Here is a 12,351-nt window from a genome sequence, read left to right on the forward strand (position 1 = left end):
TGGATCCTGGTTCACGCCAGACCAAAACCCAGTGAGACTTACTGATCAGACTATACCTGGACTCGTCCGTGAACATAACCTGCGACCACTGTTCCAATGACCATGTACTGTGTTCTTGACACCAGGCTTTACGGGCTCTCCTGTGACCAGGGGTCAGTGGAATGCACCTTGCAGGTCTCTGGGCGAATAAATCATGTCTGTTCCGTCGTCTGTAGACTGTGTGTCTGGAGACAACTGTTCCAGAGGCTGCGGTATGCCCCGATCAAGGCTACCTGCAGTACTCCGTGACCGTCTGCGGGCACTGATGGTGAGATGTGGCCTTCTTGTGGTGTTATACACTGTGGACGTCCCGTACTATAGTGCCTGGACACGTTTCCTGTCTGTTGGAATCTTGAGATCACACACTGTGGTACACGGAGGGCCCTTGCTACGACCTGCTGCGTTTGACCAGCCTCCAAACGTCATCTATATGTGTTCTTTGAGCTATTTTCAACACACAGTCACCAATAGCACGTCTGGAGAACGTCTGCACACTTACTGGATGCACCGTTCTCTGACATGCACCAACACACCTATGTGTATGTGGACTGCTGCCATCGCCACCGTGCGACGACCGCAGGTCAAATGCATCGCATGGTCATACCCCGAGATGGTTTAAGCCCGTAAACCACCCACCAGACCGTTGTTTCACCATGTATCAGCATTATCCTTAATTTATGAGCATGAGTGTACATAAATGGTCTGGCGCACAGTTTTGTCAGCAACATCGCATGGCTTGCTGATGACGCTGTGATGTACGAGAAGGCGTCGAAGTTGAGTTACTGTAGGAGGACACAAGATGATTAGCAAAATTTCTAGTTGGTGTGATGAATGGCAGCTAGCTCTAAATGCAGAAAAATACAAGTTTGTGTAAATGAGTAGGAAAAGCAAACCCGTAGTCTTTGGATACAGCATTAGTAGTGCCCTGCTTGACACAGTCACGTCCTTTAAACATCTGGGTGTAACGCTGCAAAGCGATATGAAATGGAACGAGCTTGTAAGGATTGCGGTAGGGAAGGCGAATGGACGGATTCGTTTTATAAGGAGAGTTTTGGGGAAATGTGGTTCGTCCGTAAAGGAGACCGCATACAGGGTGTTAGACCGACTGATTGTATTGGACCCATAGCAGATCGGATTAAAGGAAGACGTCGAAGCAGTTCAGAGGTGGGCTTTTGGATTCTACATCTACACCTACATGGATACTCGGCAAATGACATTTAAATGCCTGGCAGAGATTCGTTGCCAGTTGGTCCAAAGGACGCTTGAGTATTATGGGGATTCTTCGGGAACTCAAATGGGAATCCCTGGATGGAAGACGACGATCTTTTCAAAGAACGCTAATAAGAACATTTAGAGGAACGGCACTTGAACCTGACTGCAGAACGATTCTACTGCCGCTAACATAAATTTCGAGCATGGAGCACGAAGATAAGACACGAAAAATTTGGGCTCATCTGGAGGTATATAGACGTTTCTCCCTCGCTCTGTTTACGAGAGGAACGGGAATGGAAACGACTAATAATGGACAAGGTACCCTCCGCCATGCACCGTACAGTGCCTTTCGGCGGTTGTACGTAGATGTAGATTAAGAGTAAACGTTGAGTATAGGTGATTGTAATGGATCTTTCTGTGTTGGATCATGATGAGAGCCAGGAGTGGCGAGAGGAAGGGTATCCGGCCATCCCTTAAGCAAACCATGCCACATCCGTTAGTAACGATGCCGATCCAGCGGCGATGCGGGACAAAGGAACAAGAAGAAGAAGAAAATGGTGGTAAAGAGTAGGGAGAGGATGATGTTTTGTGCCGGAACATAGCCTAGTCTTTTTTAATGACACTAAGGGGGGGGGGGGGGGGCACACGACTTAACGTCGCAGCTGAGGGACACATCAGCTCGAGAAGAGCGTAGCGTCCCAAAAGATTGGAAACGGGGACAGGTCACCCCCGTTTTCAAGACCTATATCTCTAACGTCGATCAGTTGTGGAATTTTGGAACACGTATTATGTTCGAGTATAATGACTTTTCTGGAGACTAGAAATCTACTCTGTAGGAATCAGCATGGGTTTCGAAAAAGACTATCGTGTGAAACCCAGCTCGCGCTGTTCGCCCACGAGACTCAAAGGGCCATAGACACGGGTCCCCAGGTAGATGACGTGTTTCTTAACTTCCGCAAGGCGTTTGATACAGTTCCCCACAGTCGTTTACTGAACAAAGTAAGAGCATTTGGACTATCAGACCAATTGTGTGATTGGATTGAAGAGTTCCTAGAGGACAGAACGCAGCATGTAATTCTCAATGGAGAGAAGTCTTCCGAAGTAAGAATGATTTCAGGTGTGCCGCAGGGGATTTGTCGTACGACCGTTGCTATTCTCAATGTATATAAATGACCTTGTGGATAACATCGGAAGTTCACTGAAGCTTTTTGTGAATGATGGCTCAAAAATGGTTCAAATGGCTATGAGCACTATGGGACTCAACTGCTGAGGTCATTAGTCCCCTAGAACTTAGAACTAGTTAAACCTAACTAACCTAAGGACATCACAAACATCCATGCCCAAGGCAGGATTCGAACCTGCGACCGTAGCGGTCTTGCGGTTCCAGACCTCAGCGCCTTTAACCGCACGGCCACTTCGGCCGGCTTTGTGGATGATGCTGTAATATATCGAGAGGTTGTAACAATGGAAAATTGCACTGAAATGCAGAGGGATCTGCAACGAATTGACGCATGGAACAGGGAATGGCAATTGAATCTCAATGTAGACAAGTGTAATGTGCTACGAATACACACAAAGAAAGATCCTTTATCATCTAGCTACAATATAGCAGGTCAGCAACTGGAAGCAGTTAATTCCATAAATTATCTGGGAGTAGGCATTAAGAGTGATTTAAAGTGGAATGATCATATAAAGTTGATCGTCGGTAAAGGAGATGCCAGACTGATGGGTCAAATGCCTCTGAGCACTATGGGACTCAACTGCTGAGGTCATTAGTCCCCTAGAACTTAGAACTAGTTAAACCTAACTAACCTAAGGACATCACAAACATCCATGCCCGAGGCAGGATTCGAACCTGCGAGCGTAGCGGTCTTGCGGCTCCAGACTGCAGCGCCTTTAACCGCACGGCCACTTCGGGCGGCCCTCCCAGACTGAGATTCATTAGAAGAATCCTAAGGAAATGTAATCCGAAAACAAAGGAAGTAGGTTACAGTACACTTGTTCGCCCACTGCTTGAAAACTGCTCACCACTGTAGGATCCGTAGCAGAAAGGGTTGATAGAGGAGACAGAAAATATCCAACGGAGGGCAGCGCGCTTCGTTACAGGATCATTTAGTAATAGCGAAAGGGTTATGGAGATGATAGCTAATCTCCAATGGAAGACTCTGCAAGAGAGACGGTCAGTGGCTCGGTACGGGCTTTTTTTGGAAGTTTCGAGAACATACCTTCACCGATGAGTCAAGCAGTATATTGCTCCCTCCTACTTATATCTAGCGAAGAGGCCACGAGGATAAAATCAGAGAGATCAGAGCCCACAAAGAGACATACCGACAATCTTTATTTCCACGAACAATACGAGACTGGAGTAGAAGGGAGAACCGATAGAGGCACACAAGGTACCCTCCGCCACACACCGTCAGGTGGCTTGCGGAGTATGGATGTAGATGTAGATGTAGACAGTATCACATGCCCTTACTCGATGGGACACAGCGGACGGTTTTTGAATTCAATCCTGGACGTCGTTTCAAAGTCATATGATCATGAAATTCAGACCACAATGTATGCTCCCCGTGCTGGCCAATCACTGGCGGCGAAAATTTGCTCCACCGGGTGGATTCGAACCGGCTATCTCCGAGTCGAGCGCCACAGCACAGGTGTCGTTAGCGCCATTGGCTAAGGACGTGCGTGGCTTCGAATGGTACTGAGAAACATCTGTATGTCAGTAAATAAGCAGTTACTGCATTAAGTACGAGATCTGTACGTTTACAGAAATATATAAAACTTCCCTCATGTAGAAAAACGATTGAAAGAGTTGAAGGAAAGTAAGCCACCAGGTCCTGATGGAATCCTAATTCGGTTTTACCAAGAGTACTCTACGGCATTGGCCCCTAACTTGGCTTGCATTTATCGCGAATATCTCGCCCAACGTAAAGTCTCAAGTGACAGGAGAAAAGCGCAGCTGACTCCTGACTATAAGAAGGGTAAGAGAAGGGACCCGCAAAATTACAGACCAGTATCCCTAACATCGGTTTGCTGCAGAATCCTTGAAAATATTCTCAGTTTGAATATAATTATTATCTTGAGAGGGAAAATTTTCTGTCCAAAAGTCACAATGGTTTTACAAAGCATCGCTTGTGCGGAACTCAGCTTGCCCTTGTCTCACATTTTGTCCTGCGAACTAAGGATGAAGCGCCAGAGGTGGATTCCATAATTCTAGATTTCAGTAAAGCATTTGACACCGTGCCATATTGCCGAATAGGTTTCTAGTTGTATCCTGAGCCAAAGAACCTGGTATAGGCATGCATATTCAAATATAGAGATATGTAAACAGGCAGAATACGGCACTGCGGACGGCAACGTCTATATAAGACAACAACAGTCTGGCGCAGTTGTTAGATCAGTTACTGCTGCTACAATGGCACTTTATCAAGATTTGACTGAATTTGAACGTGGTGTTATAGTCGCCGTACGAGTGATGGGACACAGCATCTCAGAGGTAGCGATGAAGTGGGGATTTTCCTGTACGATCATTTCACGAGTGTACCGTGAATATCAGGAATCAGGTAAAACATCAAATCTCCGACATCGCTGCGGCCGGAGGAAGATCCTTCAAGAACGGAACCAACGGCGTCTCAAGAGAACCGTTCAACGTGACAGAAGTGCAAGCCTTCCGAAAACTGCTGCTGATTTCAATGCTGAGCCATCAGCAAACGTCAGCGTGCGAACCACTCAACGAAAGATCATCGATATGGGCTTTCGAAGCCGAAGATCCACTCGTGTACCCTTGATGACCGCACGATACAAAGTTTTACCCCTCGCCTGGGGCCATAAACACCGACATTGGACTGTTGATGACTGGAAACATGTTGCCTGATCTGACGAGTCTCGTTTCAAATTGTATCCAGCGGATGGACGTGTACGGGTATGGAGACAAGCACATGAATCCATGGACCCTGCATGTCAGCAGGGGACCGTTCAAGTTGGTGGAGGCTCTGTAATGGTGTGGGGCGTGTGCAGTTGGAGTGATATGGGACCCCTGATGCGTCGAGATACGAATCTGACAGGTGACACCTACGTAAGCATTCCGTCATCACCTGCATCCGATGTTTATTGTGCATTTCGACGGACTTGGGCAATTCCAGCAGGACAATGCGACACCCCACACGTCCAGAATTGCTAGAGAGCGGCTCCAGAAACACTCTTCTGAGTTTTACACTTCCGCTGCTACCACACTTCCCAGACATTAATACACTCCTGGAAATGGAAAAAAGACCACATTGACACCGGTGTGTCAGACCCACCATACTTGCTCCGGACACTGCGAGAGGGCTGTACAAGCAATGATCACATGCACGGCACAGCGGACACACCAGGAACCGCGGTGTTGGCCGTCGAATGGCGCTAGCTGCGCAGCATTTGTGCACCGCCGCCGTCAGTGTCAGCCAGTTTGCCGTGGCATACGGAGCTCCAGCGCAGTCTTTAACACTGGTAGCATGCCGCGACAGCGTGGACGTGAACCGTTATGTGCAGTTGACGGACTTTGAGCGAGGGCGTATAGTGGGCATGCGGGAGGCCGGGTGGACGTAGTGGACGTACCGCCGAATTGCTCAACACGTGGGGCGTGAGGTCTCCACAGTACATCGATGTTGTCGCCAGTGGTCGGCGGAAGGTGCACGTGCCCGTCGACCTGGGACCGGACCGCAGCGACGCACGGATGCACGCCAAGACCGTAGGATCCTACGCAGTGCCGTAGGGGACCGCACCGCCACTTCCCAGCAAATTAGGGACACTGTTGCTCCTGGGGTATCGGCCGAGGACCATTCGCAACCGTCTCCATGAAGCTGGGCTACGGTCCCGCACACCGTTAGGCCGTCTTCCGCTCACGCCCCAACATCGTGCAGCCCGCCTCCAGTGGTGTCGCGACAGGCGTGAATGGAGGGACGAATGGAGACGTGTCGTCTTCAGCGATGAGAGTCGCTTCTGCCTTGGTGCCAATGATGGTCGTATGCGTGTTTGGCGCCGTGCAGGTGAGCGCCACAATCAGGACTGCATACGACCGAGGCACACAGGGCCAACACCCGGCATCATGGGGAGCGATCTCCTACACTGGCCGTACACCACTGGTGATCGTCGAGGGGACACTGAATAGTGCACGGTACATCCAAACCGTCATCGAACCCATCGTTCTACCATTCCTAGACCGGCAAGGGAACTTGCTGTTCCAACAGGACAATGCACGTCCGCATGTATCCCGTGCCACCCAACGTGCTCTAGAAGGTGTAAGTCAACTACCCTGGCCAGCAAGATCTCCGGATCTGTCCCCTATTGAGCATGTTTGGGACTGGATGAAGCGTCGTCTCACGCGGTCTGCACGTCCAGCACGAACGCTGGTCCAACTGAGGCTCCAGGTGGAGATGGCATGGCAAGCCGTTCCACAGGACTACATCCAGCATCTCTACGATCGTCTCCATGGCAGAATAGCAGCCTGCATTGCTGCGAAAGGTGGATATACACTGTACTAGTGCCGACATTGTGCATGCTCTGTTGCCTGTGTCTATGTGCCTGTGGTTCTGTCAGTGTGATCATGTGATGTATCTGACCCCAGGAATGTGTCAATAAAGTTTCCCCTTCCTGGGACAATGAATTCACGGTGTTCTTATTTCCATTTCCAGGAGTGTATTATTGCTCCTATCTGGGATGCCTTGCAACGTGCTCTTCAAACGAGATTTCCATCCCCTCGTACTCTTACGGATTTATGGACAACCCTGTAGGATTCATGGTGTCAATTCCCTCCAGCTCTACTTCAGACATCAGTCGAGTCCATGCGTCACTTCTGCGTGCTCGCGGGGGCGCTGTACGATATTAGGCAGGTGTATCAGTTTCTTTGACTCTTCACTGAATAAATGGTTCGAAGACTTTGGGTAATGTGTTGTGCTCGACAGCGAGTGTTCATCAGAGACAGGGGTGTTGTCAGCAGTTCCCCCAGGGACCGCTGTTATTTTCTATACACATAAATGACCTGGAGTACAGGATAAGCGGCTGTTTGTTGATGATGCTGTGATGTGTGGCAAAGTGTCGTCGTTGAGTGATTGTAAGAGGATACAAGGTGACTTAGATAAAATTCGTAGTTGATGTGGTGACTGGCAGCTAGCCCTAAATGTAGAAAAATGTATGTTAATGCGAATGAGTAGGAAAAACAAACCCATAATTTTTCAGTACAGCGTTAGTAATGTGCTGCTTCACAGAGTCACGTCGAATATACGTCTAGGCGCAGTGTTGCAGAGCAATATGAAATGGGTTGAACACATAAGGATTTTAGTAAGGAAGGCGAATGGTCGATTTTGGGCGGTTGGGAGAATTTTAGGAAAGTGTGGTCCATCTGTAGAGGAGATCGCATATAGAACAATAATGCGACCTATTGTTGAGTACTATTCGAGTGTCTGGATCCACACAAGGGCGGATTACAGGAAGACATCGAAGTAGTTCAGATGCGGGTTGGTATTTTTGTTACCGGTAGGTTCGAGCAACTCGCGAGTACGACAGAGATACTTCCAGAACTCAGATGGGAGTCATTGGATGGAAAGCGACGCTCTTTTAGAGGAGCACTATTTAGAAAACTTAGAGAACCGACATTTAAGGCTGACTCCAGAACGATTCTGCTGACGTCAGCGTGCATTTCGCGTAATAGAGGTTAGGACTGGTACGGAAGCATAGAGACAGTTGTTTTTCACTCGCTAGATTTCCGATTCGCGAGTGGAATAGGAAACGAAATGATCACAGGGTTGTGTAGTATGTATGTAGATGTAGATGTATTCCTTGATGACGCTACGAGACATTCTACCTTCTGACACTGTTGCTGCCCAGACTACCAGCTTTATGCTTTATCGGTAGTTTTATACCGCGTGAAGCACTGAAGGAATGTATCCGTAGGCATTAACACTATCTCACCAACCCGTCACACAACCGGTATCTGGATTACAGATACGGTCCCAACATATCTATGGAGAGGGCTGGCGTAATAGCGAGTGCAGGCATACCGGCCATTTGAATCTGTGACTGTGTACAGTGCTGCAGCCTACGGCAACTGCATAAAACTGCCGCACTGAAATCCCTTAGTTAATCATATAATCCAGGGTATCGCATTGTCTCGCTGTCACATTTTCCATTTTATATAAAAAATGAAATAGAATATCTGTTTTCACTTTTAGTTTATCACATATTTATGTATGATTCATTACACTGTTTTCTAAAGTATTTTACGTTCGTGTGTTTTACCAGACGACTTCGTAATCCTTGATTTCTTGATGTATTATCCATGTTTAGACATCTTTGTACTGCATGGTGTTTGACAGTGATGTTATTGAACATGTTTCATTGCATTGTTGTCTCTCCTGAGACATTGTCTTTATTCGAATTGGTCAGCTCCTGCTTTTCACCCAGTCACTGTATGTTGGATCTGTACTCTTTGTATTTAATTATGTGTGTTGTGTTTTCGTAAGCTGCTTGACACGTAGTGTTGGATTTGTAACAGCATTTTGAAGTAAGTATCTTCTCACTAATGTTATAACCTGATATATCGGAAGTGCGAGAAGCTAAGCAGACGGCTGATTTTAAATGACCAGTGACCGAACTGCGGCAGACGACGCGTTTTCTTTTCCCTGAATTTAAATTTATGTCCTAAGCTAACCACAACCTAGTGTGATGTTCATTGTATCCGAGAAAACCCCTGTCAACTATCTGCTGTAGAACTAAAATCACAATCACTTTGTTCGCGGCCATTAGAGCTAGCCTCTACGCAAACTCTGGACAGAAAAGATTCAGTTTCAGCGCTAAAAGCAGACTGTAATTTCTTGCTGTCATTGGTTACCAGAAACTTTGCTCACACTGGCTATACAAGCTGGGCAGCTTTCCAACAGATGAGCGATCCTAATTGGCACTTGGTTGCAGATTATAGGCGACGGGTAGATTCCAAACGAAAAAACAATGATGGGAAGAAAAATAAGAGCAAATAACTAAGTCGATAAGATGATGGAAATGACGCGGCGAGGGATTAGATATAAAAAATTACATTTCCGTCAATGTATTTCATAAAAACAATAATCAAACTCTTTGATTATATACAGAAATAAAAAAGTTGTGAGGTGCTTGCTGAGATTCGAACCGACGCCCTTCAACACGTTAAGTTTACACTGCGCTACCTCACAGCCCTGTGTTAAGACTGTATGTAGTGACACATTCGCAATAATGAATTGCTCCCTTCAAAAATTCGGCTTCACGCAGTGTCGTGCGAAGCTTATTTAATGTAAGCTAATCTATGTGATTCTGATAACTGTTTATGTGGTGCTGAATCGCGTCTCCTGTGGAAGTATCCAGTAATGTTTGTTTAGTGCTGTGTATGATACGCGTGTATTTCTTTCGCATGGTTGTTTGTTTTTTTAGGTGTGATTATCATGTATGATGAAATACGTTATAGAAGTGCCAGATTCATGATTTAGGATCCAAATACACCAAGAAATAATGCGAGAAAGGGATCTGGAAGTGAAATGAGCAACTGTTGTAGCAGTTTCGCAACGGCGAACTGTTCAGGCATGACACTGAGAACTCACATTGAAGGGAAACCAGTTACAGCGCGTGAAATGTCAACTATCAAGTAATCTTAATCAAATTACATGTTTTATTTAATTTCTGTTGTCTTTCGCATAGTATCGTGAGCATAGTCTTGGACTGAAACTGGTTGGTGAATAAAATACAAGTCAGCATTAGTGTAATGCAGTCCTAAAAAAGTTTTGTTTGGTTTCGAAACTTTCTGATATATGGTAAGTTGTCATTACATGTAATTACTACAAATTTACATAACTAGTTAGATTTTTCTAACCTAATTGTGTTGAAAAAATGGTTCCTCACCGACAAATTCCCACGTCGATTTCTTCACGGGGATCCATGTCAACTACGAGCAACTTTTATGGAATGGCGTCTAGGAAGATACAATGACCAGACAGTGGCCAATACGCCCGCGGTTGTGTGTCTGAAATGTTTATCTGAAAATAAAGGAACAAACTACGCAGGAAAATTACTCCCCTTAAGAAATTTCCAGCCATTGTCGACCCATACATAAAAAGGCTATCTTAGTATTTGCTTTTGAAATGCTGAGAGCGTATGTTCTTCTCATTCACCATCTAGGAACGCAACAGTGGAGGTGAGAATTGATAATGGCACTAGAAGGACTCTGAGCCACAAAGCATAGGATGGTTTCGAGAGTATAGATATGTCCGTAGTAGCAGGGAATTACTAGGGTCGGTATGAAGCATTTAGGCCTTCGGTGGAGACCTGTGATCTTTTGTGTCGGGTGAGATTATCCAGAGTACTTCAAAGTTCCTACTGTGGACTTCTAGGTGCTGGAATAAAAGAAAGGTACAAGAGTGGGATTAAAATTCCGGGGGAAATGACGTCATTATAAGATTCGCTGATAACATTGCTATCATCATTGAAACCGAAGAAGAGCTGCAGCCATATTGAATGGAATCAACAATCTAATGAGCACAGAATATGGACTGAGAGTAAACCGAAGCAAGATGCAACTTCTGAGGAGAAACAGAAATGAGATTAGCGATAAACTGAATATCAAAATTGGGGGTCACAAAGCAGACTAATTTAAGGAATTCTGCTACCTTGGAAGCAAAATAACACAAGACGCCCGAAGCAAGGAGGGTGTAAAAAGCAGATTAGCAAAGGAAAACAGGGAATTCCTGGCTAAGAGACGTCTACTAGTAGTAAATATCTACCTTAATCTGAGGAAGAAGTTCCTGACAATGCGCATTTGAAACACAGCATTGCATGGTAACGAATCACGTGGAAAATCCGAAAAGAAGAGGATTCACCTGAGATGTGTTGCTATAGAAGGATGCTGAAATTTGGTTCAGTGTTAAGGAAGTCGGAGTCTACGCAGAATCGGCGAAGAAACGAAAGTATGGGTAACACTGTCAACAAGAAGGGACAGGATTACAGCAAATGTTTTAAGACATGGGGGAATAACTTCCATGGTACTAGAGGGAGCTATAGAAGGTAAATACTGTAGGGGAAGACAGAGACTGGAATATGCCCAAGAAATAACTGCGGACCTACGGTGGAAACGCTACACTGAGAGGAAGAGGTTGGTGAAAGCAGAATTCGTGGAGGGACACATCGGGCCGGTCAAAAGACTGAAGACTCCAAAAAGTGGGGGGACGGGAGGTTTCAGAGAGGATTTAGTAGAGAAAGTTTTGATAAGGTACCGACGCCCGAAAATATACCTCTTAGATGTAAAAAAAGTTTAAAGGCCTGATCACTTTCGAACCTCCCTCTTCGAGGTACGCACAGAAACTGTGAGGATGGCGCCATCATCAGTGTCGTACCAAATGGAAATGGCGTGTGGCTAAGGACTCCCGTCGGGTAGACCGTTCGCCTGATGCAAGTCTTTCTAGTTGACGCACTTCGGCGACTTGCGTGTCGATGGGGATGAAATGATGATGATAGGGACAACACACCACCCAGTCCCTGAGCGGAGAAAATCTCCGACCCAGCCGGGAATCGAACCCGGGCCGTTACGTATGACATTCCGTCGCGCTGACCACTCAGCTACCAGGGGCGGACACTGTCGTACTTATAATATACTATTTCCATCCGATGATAGCAACTGCTGCAAGAAACTGGTGCATTCCCTACTAGGAGGGTTGGTTGTGATGCTCCACAAACACGCAGCGCTCTAGACTCTGAAGACGACGTCCTTCGTCACGTAGAAAACAGCCCTAGGACGAGTGCTCTAAACATTCCCAATGCCATGGGCTCCTGTAGCGCAGACGAGTCAGAACTTATTGTCTCCGCTGTGTGCCTATGGTGAGGCGGGGCTTTTGAAAATGAGCCGATCTTCAAGCTTATTTTGCAGCCAAACAGTACATTCCGGACATGGTTGTCTTATCAGTGCCTTATCTACTAAGTCCCTTCTACAACCCATAGAAGCATATTATAGTGAAACACACAGAAGCCGGCCGTGGTGGCCGAGCGGTTCTAGGCGCTACAGTCTGGAACCGCGCGACCGCTACGGTCGCAGGTTCGAATCCTGCC

Source organism: Schistocerca americana, chromosome 1 (assembly GCF_021461395.2).
Source record: "Schistocerca americana isolate TAMUIC-IGC-003095 chromosome 1, iqSchAmer2.1, whole genome shotgun sequence".
NCBI classification, from domain to species: domain Eukaryota; kingdom Metazoa; phylum Arthropoda; class Insecta; order Orthoptera; family Acrididae; genus Schistocerca; species Schistocerca americana.